General features: G+C 27.2%; 1 protein-coding gene across 2 annotated transcripts in view; it reads right to left on the reverse strand.

The window, feature by feature from the left end:
- Positions 1–16,148, reverse strand: part of Oatp74D (Organic anion transporting polypeptide 74D) — a 111,074-nt gene that overhangs the window by 16,316 nt on the left and 78,610 nt on the right. The window contains exon 1 of one of the 2 annotated variants that reach the window (XM_075304607.1): positions 4,928–5,139. The exons of the other annotated variant lie outside the window; for it this stretch is intronic. The gene's annotated coding sequence lies outside the window, so the exon portion shown is untranslated. Of the gene's footprint in view, positions 1–4,927; positions 5,140–16,148 lie in introns of those variants that run through there. 2 annotated transcript variants of the gene reach the window in all.

Below are 16,148 nucleotides of genomic sequence, written 5' to 3' on the forward strand. Positions count from 1 at the left end.
CCAAAACCAAATCTAGGGATCGGTTTATATGGGAGCTATATATGATTATGGACTGATATGGACCACTTTTGGCATGGTTGTTAAATATCATATACTACCACCACGTACTAAATTTCAACAAGATCGGATGAATTTTGCTTCTCCAAAAGGCACCGGAGGTTAAATCTGGGGATAGGTTTATATGGAAGCTATATATAATTATGGACCGATTTCGACCAATTGGTTTGGTTTTTGAGGCTATATATTAACGCCACGTACCAAATTTCAACTGAATCAGAAGAATTTTGGTCTTCTAAGAGGCTCAGGAGGTCAAATTTGGTGATCGGTTATGGGGGTTATATATAAATATGGACCGATGTGGACCAATTTTTGCATGGTCATTAGAGACCATACACTAACACCATGTACCAAATTTTAGCCGGGTCGGATGAATACCCTCCACCATAGGATGGGGGTATATTAACTTTGTCATTCCGTTTGTAACACATCGAAATATTGCTCTAAGACCCCATAAAGTATATATATATTCTGGGTCGTGGTGAAATTCTTAGTCGATCTGAGCATGTCCGTCCGTCCGTCTGTTGAAATCACGCTAACTTCCAAACGAAAAAAGCTAGCGACTTGAAACTTGGCACAAATAGTTGTTATTGATGTAGGTCGGATGGTATTGCAAATGGGTCATATCGGTCCACTTTTACGTATAGCCCCCATATAAACGGATCCCCAAATTTTGCTTGCGATTGCTCTAAGAGAAGCAAATTTCATCCGATCCGGCTGAAATTTGGTACATGGTGTTAATATATGGTCACTAACAACCATGCAAAAATTGGTCCATATCGGTCCATAATTATATATAGCCCCCATATAAACCGATCCCCAGATTTGAACTCCGGAGCCTCTTAGAGGAGCAAAATTCATCCGGTCCGGTTGAAATTTGGTACGTGGTGTTAATATATGGCCGCTAATAACCATTCCAAAATTGGTCCATATCGGTCTATAGTTATATATAAAATAATAATATAAAATAATCTAACAAAATTTGTCGAAATTTTATTCCTATAGAAAATTTTGTCAAATTTTATTTCTATAGAAAATTTTGTCAAAATTTTATTTCTATAGAAAATTTTGTCAAAATTTTATTTCTATAGAAAATTTTGTCAAAATTTTATTTTTACAGAAAACTTTGTCAAAATTTTATTTCTATAGAAAATTTTGTCAAAATTTTATTTCTACACAAAATTTGGTCAAAATTTTGTTTTTATAGAAAATTTTGTCAAAATTTTATTTCTATAGAAAATTTTGTCAAAATTTTATTTCTATAGAAAATTTTGTCAAAATTTTATTTCTATAGAAAATTTTGTCAAAATTTTATTTTTACAGAAAACTTTGTCAAAATTTTATTTCTATAGAAAATTTTGTCAAAATTTTATTTCTACACAAAATTTGGTCAAAATTTTGTTTCTATAGAAAATTTTTCAACATTTTATTTCTATAGAAAATTTTGTCAAAATGTTATTTCTATAGAAAATTTTTCAAATATTTATTTCTATAGAAAATTTTGTCAAAATTTTATTTCTATAGAAAATTTTGTCAAAATTTTATTTCTATAGAAAATTTTGTCAAAATGTTATTTCTATAGAAAATTTTGTCAAAATTTTATTGATATAGAAAATTTTGTTAAAATTTTATTTCTACACTGTTAGAAAAATATGTTTTTCATATGTTCCGATATAAACAAAATGTGTTTCGGGCACAATTTTTAAACACAATATATTTAAGTGCAAACATGTAATGTTCCTAAACTAACACAAAATGTTTGGGACACATATGTTAATATGTTAGAATATATTATGTTTGGGCATGAATGTTTCATAAAAATAATATGTGTGAATGTAAACATATATAAATTTACAAATTTCGAGTAAACTGTAATGGTTCTAATTCAGATTGAATATGATGAGGGAGTATTTTGGACACGGTGGCATATCTGCTAGCTCGTCAGCTTGGGGAATGGGTACCTTGCACCGCTCATCATACCATTTGAAGCCACTTACATAATTCTTCGTGTCCAGAAGACATAAAAAAAAGAAACCTCTACAATAGGTGTAACCACAATCACACAATTACAGGTCTTTTGTCCCGTCCGTTGTCAGAGCCTCCCACCCCATCTACTGCCAAACAAGCCTGTAGCCTATGTTTTTCCGTTGGCTCAAATAATAACTCAGAAAAACCCTTCGTTAAATAAACTCACCGTCCGTTTAGTTAAGAGAGTCCATCTAGCCTGTCCGTCTACGTTATCGAATCTGTCCGCCTAATTGTCCGAGTCCAAACAGTCCATCTGTTCTTTTCCAATCAATTATCCCATACCTACGTTGAAAACAACACCTTAAAAAAAACAAAGCTCTACTCCATTATGATTATCTCAATGACGACATAAAACCAAAGAATTATTTCAAAATTTAACCAAAATTTATTAAAACACATTATCCTTATCTAGATACATTCTTAATCCTAATTTACTAAATGCTAAGACTATATACTTGTACAATTTGATTTTTTTTTTCTTTTTTTTTTATTTCATTCAAAAATTTATTATTTTTCTTTTTTTGTGTTTTTTTTTTTTAATTCATTAATTAAATTTAGCCTAAAAATACATACAATTTCCAATTCATAGTGGATTAAGTTTACAGGTTACCCCTGAGATTTTGAATTTCTGTTTATATAGATTTTTTTTTTTATTTTTGTTTTTTTTTATTATTTTTCTTTTAATTATTTATTTATTTTTTTTTTTTTCAATACAATGTGAGAATGGATGCGAGTCTGATAATTCTGTATTCTGTGTCGATAACAGTGTCACCTGTTCACCATCAGCAGCATCTGTACTTTTATCAGTAGTTTGTTTTGATCAATTATTCTGTATTGACTTCGAATTTACGTCTTTTTCTTTTCACTGTTTTGGTTCTTTGTTTTTGTTTAAATTCCTCATTACATTTTGCAGATCGCCTATTCTTCGCTTCTTTGTTGATAACTCTACACATTCATTCTTTTTATTTTGTTATACAATTCTTGCATATTTTCTTCTTCTCCACGTATTTGTTTTGATTTATATTTTTTTTTTGTTTTGGTTTTTTTTTTAGTTTTTGTTTTTGCCTTACATTTCGTCTTATTATTTTGTGTTGTAATTCTTCTTTTTGGTGAATTCTTATTTTCTTAGTTTTGATGTTAGTAACATATCACAAGTATTATATATACCAATAACACCCACTGACTAAAAACTTGTTTCTTTTCTTTTTTTTTCTCTCTCCCAATGATATTGTGCAAGAGATAGAGTGGGGCATTCTTGCAGAGTTGGAATAAAAGGGAAGCTAGTCTTGATTATTCCTCACGTAACAAAACATATATATGTTGTGATACTTTATTCAGAGAGCGACAGAGAGAGAGAGAGAGTTAGTATAGAGAAAGAAATAGAGATAGAAACCGGGAGGGTTGAATAAAAAGATATCAACATAACAAAGCGAGAGAATGAAATGAGAGCAATTTCTGTGAAACCGGTTGTACACACAAAAATTTTTTTTCTGATTCAATCACGAAATTAATTGATCCAATTAATTTTTAATTGAAATATCTTCAATCACAGAAATGATAGTATCAATTAAAAAATTAATTGAAGGTCAATTAAAAAGTTAATTGATCCAATTAAAAAATTAATTGATACTATTATTTTTATGATTGATTTTTGTTTCAATTAAAAAATTTGTTGAATCAATTAAATTTTTAATTGAATATTTTTTAAAACTCTATTAAAATTTTAATTGGAAAAATTTTTTGTGTGTATGTTGTTTCGGAAAACTGTTTTATAATAAGGCAAAAAATTTGGCTATTTTTGGACTCAAAATGCTTCCAAAAATATAATATGCTCACATAAAACAAACATATTAATGTTTCGGCGGTATCCAATAATATATGTGCTTCCTGCAAAATATGTTTGGAACATATGTTAGAGAAGCGATTTTTTTTGAGGGTGTATAGAAAATTTTGTCAAAATTTTATTTCTACAGAAAATTTTGTCAAACTGAATTAAATACGTATTTAATCGGCCTTTTTTTGAGAAGACGGTGGTACGAAGTTTTTTTACCTTGCCATCGGCAAGTGATACCGCAACCCAATTAATTCGATTGTGGATGACAGTCTGTAGTAGAAGCTTCTACGCAATCCATGGTGGATGGTACATAAGATTCGGCCTGGCCGAACTTACGGCCGTATATACTTGTTTTGCCTAAAATTTAACATTGTTTCATTAAGAAAATTAAATTTTTCATTTAAAAAATAGAAACGAAAAACAACTAAAACATTACAAACATGTATTGAACTAATCTGGTAAATGCAACATTTGGTATGACGCAAGCCAATTTCCTATCTTCCTCAAATCTATAATCTTTGGTTCAATCTTTCTCTTCTATAGTTTTTGTTTTCGAGAAATGGATCCAGATGTGTATGAGGAATTTTTATACTACATAACTTTATATTCTAAAATCGAATTTATACATAACAATTTTCCAATATCCAATAGATGATTATAAGAAATTTGTTTCTTATAAACAATAATTGCCTGTAATTGTGTTTTTGTATAATATTTTATACTCGCCTTCTATCAGGTACAGGGTTCTGTTAGGGTAGTGTATAATTAACCCCATAGCTTGTGATATTTTTAATAAGCAATGTATATATGTATGTACATCATTAATAAACGCCACAATTTCACAAATAGACAATTGATAAGTTTCCCTTTCATTAAAGAGAGTCTATATGTCAGCAAATATATGTGCATATACACGTGACTGTGTAAATTTGCAAAGTCATAAGATACAGTGATAACAAAATATCTACATATTATATAGGAATTATCAACAAGATTTTAAATTCTTACCATTCCAAAGAATTTTTCCAATATCCAATTTTTCAGTTACGAAATGGGATGAACGACCGTTACTTATGTACTTTGAATTGTATATGGTCAACCAACTACAGAAATCTTGAATACATAGTGGCCGGTAACAGATAAAGGATGGCTCGATCTCTTTCTGAAATCTATATGTAAATACTGTAAATACTTTCGGGAGAAGTGGGTAAGTGTTGTGAATATAGCTCGTCAACTATAACTGACTGCCGAAAACCAAATACATTCTCCTACATCTCATCAACAAAGTTAAACAATGCAAAGTTGCTTATCAGTGTAGCCGGTAAGACAGTGTTGCCGTTCTACAAAGACAATTCGCATTGCATTATCCACCCCCCCCCCCACATTTGCTTGATTGACACGCATAAATGGAACATAATAAAGTTGGCGACCAAAAGTCAACAACAACAACAACTGATGTTAAATTCAATTGCTGGAAAATCGTATTAAGTGCATCAAGTATGAACAACAACGGTAGAGTATTTCAAATTGGAATCAATTAAAAGGATTCGAATTTGTTATATTACATCAAATAGCTTTAAAATAGAAAATAGATATCGGATATGAAAAATTGGCTGAAATCTATTCTCCCTTTTAGGTCTTTCTCCTGAAGGAGATAATTTTTTTATCATCTCATAATAATATTAATCTCTTCATATACTCTCACTTGCACATTTTGGTCTTCCTCAGAGCCTCGCTCTTTATGTTTAATAGAGAAAATTTACCCATAATTTACTAAATTGCAAAAGGGAAATATTAAATAATATATATATATATTTTTTATAAAGTGAATGCATAACCGACATAGTGAATTATTACTAGATATTTGTCAATAAATTTTCTTATCATAAATTTATTTGCATTTTGTTGCTATTGTTTTTGTATTTGTAGATGGGCTAAGGGAAATTGAGTGGAGAGGTGTACTAAACAACGTACTCACCTATGCATATTTATTGCTAATGCACACAACACAATACTCATCAAACCCCCAGGTCTATTAGTGTTGCTGATAGTGAAAGTGAATTTCACTTTTAGAAAAGTAACCTTGAATTTCTATCGTTTTGCGATATTTTTGTTTGATCGAGGGGTTCATTGATTTGCAAAGTTCTTTTGCATTGGGTGACGGTGTATTATTGTATGTATGTGTGTATGTGTTTGTTAGTTAGTGATTGGCCCAGCGGCGAAATTGGTTAATTTTCCGAAATGCTTGCCGAGATTTGCCTTTTTACTAAAGATGTTTTTATGTGTGGTACTACTTTCTTTTGAGAGCAATCTAGATGTCATCAATCAATTACGAATGCCTTCCGTACACGCAGAAAAGAAACATGATTGCCACAATCATATGCGAAGAGCAAAATAATATGATAGGAGCTATTTTTGCGGCGACCATATAACATTTTCACCTGCAACCATGTTGGTTCAGTGAACATGGTTCTAAGAAAAATAAAATTGTTCTCATCTAAAATGTTATTGTAATTTTGTTTGAATCAAAAGACAATGGTCACGATCTAAAATGTTATGGAATTCTTCCAAAATGGTTTTCTTCCAGTTAAAAGAACATGGTCACAGCCTAAAATAGAACATGAAAGACTTGCGGGGAAAAATTTCATGTTCTATGAACTACATTTCCTCTCACAGACGGGAAAAGTTTTCACGGATTTTTTTATGGAATCCTTCTTATTTCAATGCTTGATAAATATTGGGTGATAAAATAACATAAAAGCCCTTTAAAAACAAGATTAACAAGTATATAACGGCCGTAAGTTCGGCCAGGCCGAAACTTATGTACCCTCCACCACGGATTGCGTAGAAACTTCTACGCAAGAGTGTCATCCACAAATTTAAACTCAATCGGATGAAATTTGCTCCTCCAAGAGGTTCCAAAACCAAATCTCGGGATCGGTTTATATGTGGGCTATAAATGATTATGGACTGATATGGACCACTTTTGCCATGGTTGTTAAATATCATATACTACAACCACGTACCAAATTTCAACGAGATCGGATGAATTTTGCTTCTCCAAAAGGTACCGGAGGTCAAATCTGGCGATCGGTTTATATTGGAGCTATATATAATTATGGACTGATAGGAACCAATTCCTGCATGGTTGTTGAATACCATATACTAACATCACGTACCAAATTTCAACCGAATGGAAAGAATTTTGCTCTTCCAAGGTGCTCCGGAGGTCAAATCTGGGGATCGGTTTATATGGGGCCTATATATAATTATGGACCGATATCGACCAATTTTTGCATGGGTGTTTGAGGCCATATATTAACATCACGTACCAAATTTCAACTGAATCAGATAAATTTCGGTCTTCCAAGAAGCTCCGGAGGCCAAATCTGGTGATCAGTTTATATGGGGGCTATATATAATTATGGACCGATATGGACCAATTTTTGCATGGTCATTAGAGACCATATACTAACATCATGTACCAAATTTCAGCAGGATCGGATTAAATTTGTTTCTCTTAGGAGCTCTGCAAGCCAAATCGGGGGATCGGTTTATATAGGGGCTATATATAATTATGGACCGATGTGGACCAATTTTTGCATGGTTGTTAGAGACCATATACTAACACCATGTACCAAATTTCAGCCGGATCGGATGAAATTTGCTTCTCTTAGAGGCCTCGCAAGCCAAATTTGGGGGTCCGTTTACATGGGGGCTATACGTAAAAGTGGGGGTTTATATGGGGGCTATATATAATTATGGACCGATGTGAACCAATTTTGCATGGTTGTTAGAGACCATATACTAACACCATGTGCCAAATTTCAGCCGGATCGGATGAAATTTGCTTCTCTTAGAGGCTCCGCAAGCCAAATCGAGGGATCGGTTTATATGGGGGCTATATATAATTATGGACCGATGTGAACCAATTTTTGCATGGTTGTTAGAGACCATATCTTAACACCATGTACCAAATTTCAGCCGGATCGGATGAAATTTGCTTCTCTTAGAGGCCTCGCAAGCCAAATTTGGGGGTCCGTTTACATGGGGGCTATACGTAAAAGTGGACCGATATGGCCCATTTGCAATATCATCCGACCTACATCAATAACAACTACTTGTGCCAAGTTTCAAGTCGATAGCTTGTTTCGTTCGGAAGTTAGCGTGATTTCAACAGACGGACGGACGGACATGCTCAGATCGACTCCGAATTTCACCACGACCCAGAATATATATACTTTATGGGGTCTTAGAGCAATATTTCGATGTGTTACAAACGGAATGACAAAGTTAATATACCCCCCCATCCTATGGTGGAGGGTATAAAAAATATACCACAAATTCACATTATCATCACATTAATTTATTTCCAATTGATTAAAAAAAACACTTAATTAAATTCAATGTTATTTAATTAAAATAATAGTATTCATTTATTTGAACTTATTATAATATATTTTTAATTTTATTAAGCAAATTTATTTCAACTCAATTCGATTTAATTGATTTTGTGTACCCTTTATTTTTTTAGAATTCACCAGCTAGCATTAATTTTTTTTTTATAAATTTTAATTTGTATTAATAGTTTCTTTAATTTATTTCCAATCAATCAACAAGAGAAAAGTATTAATTAACATCGTGATTAAAAATTGTTTCATATTAACTTTCATTTATACTGATCTATTTCCAATTAATTAAACTAATTAATTAAAAAATTTCATAATAAATAAAATAAATTTATTAAAAAGGAAAAAGTATTATTTAACTTCGTGATTAAAATGTATTTCAAATTAACTTTAATTTGTAGTAATCTATTTTAATTAAACTAATTAATTTAAAAAACAAAACTTAATTCAATCTACTTTTACTTTAAATAAAACAAAAAAAATAATTTTTATTAATATTAATTTGTAAGAACTTTAAAGTTTATTTTATATTAACTTTATAAATTATTTAATTTAATATTAATATTATTTTATATTAACATTTTAAATTAATTTATATTTATACCTAAAGAAAAAATGAAACGTAATTAATCAAACTAAATTAAATATTTAGTTTAAATCTATGTTATTTAATAAAATTAATTTATTAAAAAGAAAAAAGTTTTAATTAACGTCGTGATTAAAATGTATTTCATATTAACTTTAATTTATACTAATCTATTTTCAATTAGATTCAATTCAAAACTAATTAATTTAAAAAAAAACTTCATTCAATCTACTTTTACTTTAATTAAAATAAAAAAATATTTATTAATATTAATATGTAAGAACTTTAAAGTTTATTTTGTACTAAATAAAAATCTTCCACTGTTATTCTATTGGGTGGCAAAATGCTGGATAATCATCACGTTGACAATTATGACCAACAATAACAGTGAACACAAACAAATTATACATTTTAAATAAAATGTATTTTATTTATTTATCAACAAAAAACATTGTCATATTTTATATCAGTGTTATTTTGTTGTTGATGCTTGTTTGCTGTTTTTTTTTTGCTTCTGCTCAATTATAGCAAATTATAACAATAGTAAACAATTAAATTAAAATGTAATATGAAGTGAGACGAAGTAGATTCATGGGTCCGTGTGTGTAGTGGCTGGGTTTAACTCGGTGCTACTGTCCGCTTTTTTGCAGCGATGTGTTAAATTTTTGCTGAGTGCGAACAACTGTATGTGTATGTGTGAGTCGCTGAACATTTGTCATCGTCATCATTATAAAGGCCTGTGATGATGATAATGACGATCGTCATCATCATCATCATCGTATAACCAAATATGAAATATTTTGTCAAAAAAAATTTCAATGTGAAGGTCACAATCACTTAAACAATGACAAAACACCAATTAAGTGATAAATTCGTCGGTGGCGGCACGTTGTTTCTTTCGTTATTATTTTTTCTTCACCCCGCTGTTGCTGCAGCAAATAGAAACCACAGAGCACGAACACAATCACCCCGGCAATTTTGGTGTTTTGTTTATTTTTTTTTTTATAGTGCGATTATTTTTACGGCAGGCCAGTGTTGTCGAAGTCTATGCGAACTGAGGGTATTCGGTTGATTGAGAATGTTTAGCATTTTCATAGAATATTAAGATTTTACCAAACTTTTCCCAAATAATTTTTCTAGAAATTTTGTTAAATACAAATTTTGAAATGGTAATCACATGACTTTTTTGGTTGATTTTAGTTCACTACATGAAAATCTAATTAATAAAAATGTAAGTTCGACCACTATCCCATTTTCCGGCCATGTATTATAAAAGATTTTAATTTGACGACATAAATGATTTTAAGTTTCTATAGAAAATTTTGTCAAAATTTTATTTCTATAGAAAATTTTTATAACAAATTTTATTTCTACAGAAAATTTTGTCAAAATTTTATTTTTAATGCAAACTTTATCAAAATTTCATTTCCACAAAATTTTTTTTCAAAACTTTATTTCAATAAAAATTTTGTCAAAATTTTATTTCTATAGAAAATTTTGTCAAAATTTTAATTCAATAGAAAGTTTTACCAAAATTTTATTTCTATAGAAAATTTTGTCAAAATTTTATTTCTATAGAAGATTTTATCAAAATTTTATTTCCACAAAAAAAAAATCAAAACTTTATTTCCATGAAAATTTTGTCAAATTTTATTTCTATAGAAAGTTTTATTTCTATAGTAAATTTTGTCAAAATTTTATTTCTATAGAAAATTTTGTCAAAATTTTATTTCTATAGAAAGTTTTATTTCTATAGTAAATTTTGTCAAAATTTTATTTCTATAGAAAATTTTGGCAAAATTTTATTTCAATAGAAAATTTTGTCAGCATTTTATTTCTATAGAAAATTTTGTCAACATTTTATTTCTCTAGAAAATTTTGTCAACATTTTATTTCTATAGAAAATTTTGTCAACATTTTATTACTATAGAAAATTTTGTCAAAATTTTATTTCTATAGAAAATTTTGTCAACATTTTATTCCTATAGAAAATTTTGTCAACACTTTATTTCTATAGAAAATTTTGTCAAAATTTTATTTCTACAGAAAATTTTGTCAACATTTCACTTGTATAGAAAATTTTGTCAAAATTTCATTTCTATAGACAAATTTGTCAAAATTTTACTTCTATAGAAATTTTGTCAAAATTTTATTTCTATAGAAAATTTTGTCAAAATTTTACTTCTATAGAAATTTTGTCAAAATTTTATTTCTATAGAAAATTTTGTCAAAAATTTATTTCTATAGAAAAATTTGTCAAAATTTTATTTCTATAGAAAATTTTGTTAAAATTTTATTTCAATAGAAAATTTCGTCAAAATTTTATTTCTATAGAAAATTTCGTCAAAATTTTATTTCTATAGAAAATTTTGTAAAAATTGTATTTCTATAGAAAATTTTGTCAAAATTTTATTTCTATAGAAGATTTTATCAAAATTTTATTTCCACAAAAAAAATCTAAAGTTTATTTCCATGAAAATTTTGTCAAAATTTTATTTCTTATATTACATGTTAGCCTGATACCGAAACAGGCAAATGTTTTCTCCATAAGGAGTTAGCATAAAGGGCCCAAAATTGAGTTATCTCTCCCAGCCAGATCTATACTAAAGGCTGTGGAAAGGTTCATTCGCCCGAACCGAAACATGTACAGTCCAGGCGTGTATAGATTTGTATCTGGCGTTTTCTTTTCAATGGCTCTATTAACCATGTTCCTTAATCTAACCATGTTCCATAAGGCTCGAATAATAATTGTATAATTAGATAAAATTTTATTTCTATAGTAAATTTTATCAAAATTTTATTTCTATAGAAAATTCCTATAGAAAATTTTGTCAACATTTTATTACTATAGAAAATTTTGTCAAAATTTTATTTCTATAGAAAATTTTGTCAACATTTTATTCCTATAGAAAATTTTGTCAACACTTTATTTCTATAGAAAATTTTGTCAAAATTTTATTTCTACAGAAAATTTTGTCAACATTTCACTTGTATAGAAAATTTTGTCAAAATTTCATTTCTATAGACAAATTTGTCAAAATTTTACTTCTATAGAAATTTTGTCAAAATTTTATTTCTATAGAAAATTTTGTCAAAATTTTACTTCTATAGAAATTTTGTCAAAATTTTATTTCTATAGAAAATTTTGTCAAAAATTTATTTCTATAGAAAAATTTGTCAAAATTTTATTTCTATAGAAAATTTTGTTAAAATTTTATTTCAATAGAAAATTTCGTCAAAATTTTATTTCTATAGAAAATTTCGTCAAAATTTTATTTCTATAGAAAATTTTGTAAAAATTGTATTTCTATAGAAAATTTTGTCAAAATTTTATTTCTATAGAAGATTTTATCAAAATTTTATTTCCACAAAAAAAAAAATTAAAACTTTATTTCCATGAAAATTTTGTCAAAATTTTATTTCTTATATTACATGTTAGCCTGATACCGAAACAGGCAAATGTTTTCTCCATAAGGAGTTAGCATAAAGGGCCCAAAATTGAGTTATCTCTCCCAGCCAGATCTATACTAAAGGCTGTGGAAAGGTTCATTCGCCCGAACCGAAACATGTACAGTCCAGGCGTGTATAGATTTGTATCTGGCGTTTTCTTTTCAATGGCTCTATTAACCATGTTCCTTAATCTATATCTGTCCATAAGGCTCGAATAATAATTGTATAATTAGATAAAATTTTATTTCTATAGTAAATTTTGTCAAAATTTTATTTCTATAGAAAATTTTGTCAAAATGTTATTTCTATAGAAAATTTTGTCAAAATGTTATTTGTATAGAAAGTTTTATTTCTATATTAAATTTTGTCAAAAATTTATTTCTATAGAAAATTTTGTCAAAATTTTATTTCTACATAAAATTTTGAATTTTATTTCAAAATTTTATTTCCACGAAAGCTTTTTCAAAACTTTATTTCCATAAAACTTTTGTCAAAATTTTATTTCTCTAGAAAATTTTGTCAACATGTTATTTCTATAGAAAATTTTGTCAACATTTTATGTCTATAGAAAATTTTGTCAAAATTTTATTTCTACAGAAAATTTTGTCAAAATTTTATTTTTATGGAACATTTTTCAACATTTGACTTGTATAGAAAATTTTGTCAAAATTTAATTTCTATAGACAAATTTGTCAACATTTTATTTGTATCGAAAATTTTGTCAACATTTTATTTCTATAGAAAATTTTGTCAACATTTTATTTCTATAGAAAATTTTGTCAACATTTTATTTCTATAGAAAATTTTGTCAACATTTTATTTTTATAGAAAATTTTGTCAAAATTTTATATCTATAGAAAATTTTGTCAACATTTTATTTCTATAGAAAATTTTGTCAAAAATTTATTTCTATAGAAAATTTCGTCAAAAATTTATTTCTTAGAAAATTTCGTAAAAATTTTATTACTATAGAAAAATTTTGTCAAAATTTTATTTCTATAGAAAATTTTGTCAATATTTTATTTCTATAGAAAATTTTGTCAACATTTTATTTCTATAGAAAATTTTGTTAACATTTTATTTCTATAGAAAATTTTGTTAACATTTTATTTCTATAGAAAATTTTGTCAACATTTTATTTGTATAAAAATTTTTGTCAAAATTTTATTTGTATAAAAAATTTTGTCAACATTTTATTTGCATAAAAAATTTTGTCAAAACTTTATTTCTATAGAAAATTTTGTCAACATTTTATTTCTATAGAAAATTTTATATCTATAGAAAATTTTGTCAACATTTTATTTCTATAGAAAATGTTGTCAAAATTTTAATTCTATAGAAAGTTTAATCAAAATTTTATTTCTACAGAAAATTTTGTCAAAATTTTATTTTTATAGAAAATTTTGTCAACATTTTATGTCCATAGAAAATTTTGTGAACATTTTATTTGTATAGAAAATTTTGTCAAAATTTAATTTCTATAGAAAATTTTGTCAAAATTTAATTTCTATAGAAAATTTTGTCAAAATTTAATTTCTATAGAAAATTTTGTCAAAATTTTATTTCTATAGAAAATTTTGTCAAAATTTTATTTCCATAGAAAATTTTGTCAACATTTTATTTGTATAGAAAATTTTGTCAAAATTTAATTTCTGTAGAAAATTTTGTCAAAATTTTATTTCTATAGAAAATTTTGTCAAAATTTTATTTCTATAGAAAATTTTGTCAAAATTTTATTTCTATAGAAATTTTTGTCAAAATTTTATTTCTATAGAAAATTTTGTAAACATTTTAGTTTTATAGCAAATTTTATCAAAATTTCATTTGCACAAAATTTTTTTCAAAACTTTATTTCCAGACAAATTTTGTCAAACTTTTATTTCTATAGAAAATTTTGTCAAAATTTTATTTCTATAGAATTTTCTCAAAACTTTATTTCCATAAAAATTTTGTCAAAATTTTATTTCTATATTAAGTTTTATTGCTATAGTAAATTTTGTCAAAATTTTATTTCTATAGAAAATTTTGTCAAAATTTTATTTCTACAGAAAATTTTGTCAAAACTTTATTTTTATAGAAAATTTTATCAAACTTTTATTTACACAAAAGGTTTTTCAAAACTTTAATTCCATAAAAATCTTGTCAAAATTTTATTTCTATAGAAATTTTTGTCAACTGTTTATTTCTATACAATTTTTTGTCAACATTTTATTTCTATAAAAATGTTTGTCAACATTTTATTTCCACAAAAAAAAATTTCAAAACTTTATTTCCATAAAACTTTTGTCAAAATTTTATTTCTATAGAAAATTTTATTTCTCTAGAAAACTTCGTCAACATTTTATTTCTCTAGAAAATTTTGTCAACATTTTATTTCTATAGAAAATTTTGTCAACATTTTATTTCTATAGAAAATTTTGTCAACATTTTATTTCTATAGAAAATTTTGTCAAAATTTTATTTCTATAGAAAATTTTGTCAAAATTTTATTTCTCTAGAAATTTTTGTCAAAATTTTATTGCTATAGAAAATTTTGTCAAAATGTTATTTCTATAGAAAATTTTGTCAACATTTAATTTCTATTATTATTTCTATTTCGACATTTCCATAAAGTGAATAAGCGCATTTGCTTACTTACTTTCGGTCCCGAATTTAAATTTTTTTCTCACTAAACAAAAAAACAATACAAAAGCTTTCACTTTCAATTCATGATGTGGGAGACATTTGGGGAAAGGTCTTTCTTTCACAAAACGAAAATATTTATATAGTTTATGCAAAACAAAAATCAAAGAAATAATCAGGCTATAAGGTGGGTGGAGTCCTTACCAATGGCTCTGGTGACATAGTCCATATATACGTTCCTAAATGTGTTTTGAGTACAGCACTCCATGCGAATCGAAACACCATCTCCCTAGAGGCAAAAAAGTGGTTTGCAACAAGTTCCACTTTATAGCGGCAGCATGAAATTGATATTAGCTGTGTTTCCCATTGCCATATAGGAGCCATGCAACCATACCAACTAAACCGCAAACGAGTATTTGAATCAAAAGCTTGGGGGCCTATGAACGTAAAAGTAAAATGTGGTTTAACCAGTCTAGATGGAAAACTCAAATACTTTTATCGTTTTTCTCCTTATTCTTCGTTGGTCTAACGTAATCACTTGCTACATTGCAATTTACTTTCGATGCTATTTCGTCATAAGAGTTTTTCCTTGCCATCGCAGAGGTTTTTCTTTTAAACCAGAAAGCATTATTATAATATGCTGCTGCAGCAGTATAAAAAAGTTGTCTTTTGTAGCTCGTTATTATGGCTTGGCTAAGGCGAGTTTACAAGCGTGCTGCAGAAGATGCAAGCGCTCTTTGGGTTATATGTTGGCTAGTAACATGTTTAGCTACTTATTTCTGGTTTGATGTATTTTCTTCTATACCCTGTGAGAAAAGGTAGGGATTTGATAAAGACGCAATAAAACATTAACTTAATTTAATTTAATTAGATTTGATTTTAAGTTAAATTTAATTTGAATTCAAGTCGAATTTAACTTGAGTTTTATTTTAATTAATATGTTTATTTTTAATGTTTATTTATTTATTTAATAGGAATTTAATACGATGTTACTTTTTTACTCTTTTGACATTATTGTCTGGAACACGGGTTTTTTTCGTTTATTTATTTTCCCCGTTTCATTTGATATTTAGCTACAAAAATTATACGAAATTTAAAAAATTATGTTTAAGTTGAAAAGTTTTAATATGCAACTGAACTCTTAAAATGTAATTATTAAATT

This window comes from Haematobia irritans, chromosome 4 (genome assembly GCF_050003625.1).
Source record: "Haematobia irritans isolate KBUSLIRL chromosome 4, ASM5000362v1, whole genome shotgun sequence".
Taxonomy (NCBI): domain Eukaryota; kingdom Metazoa; phylum Arthropoda; class Insecta; order Diptera; family Muscidae; genus Haematobia; species Haematobia irritans.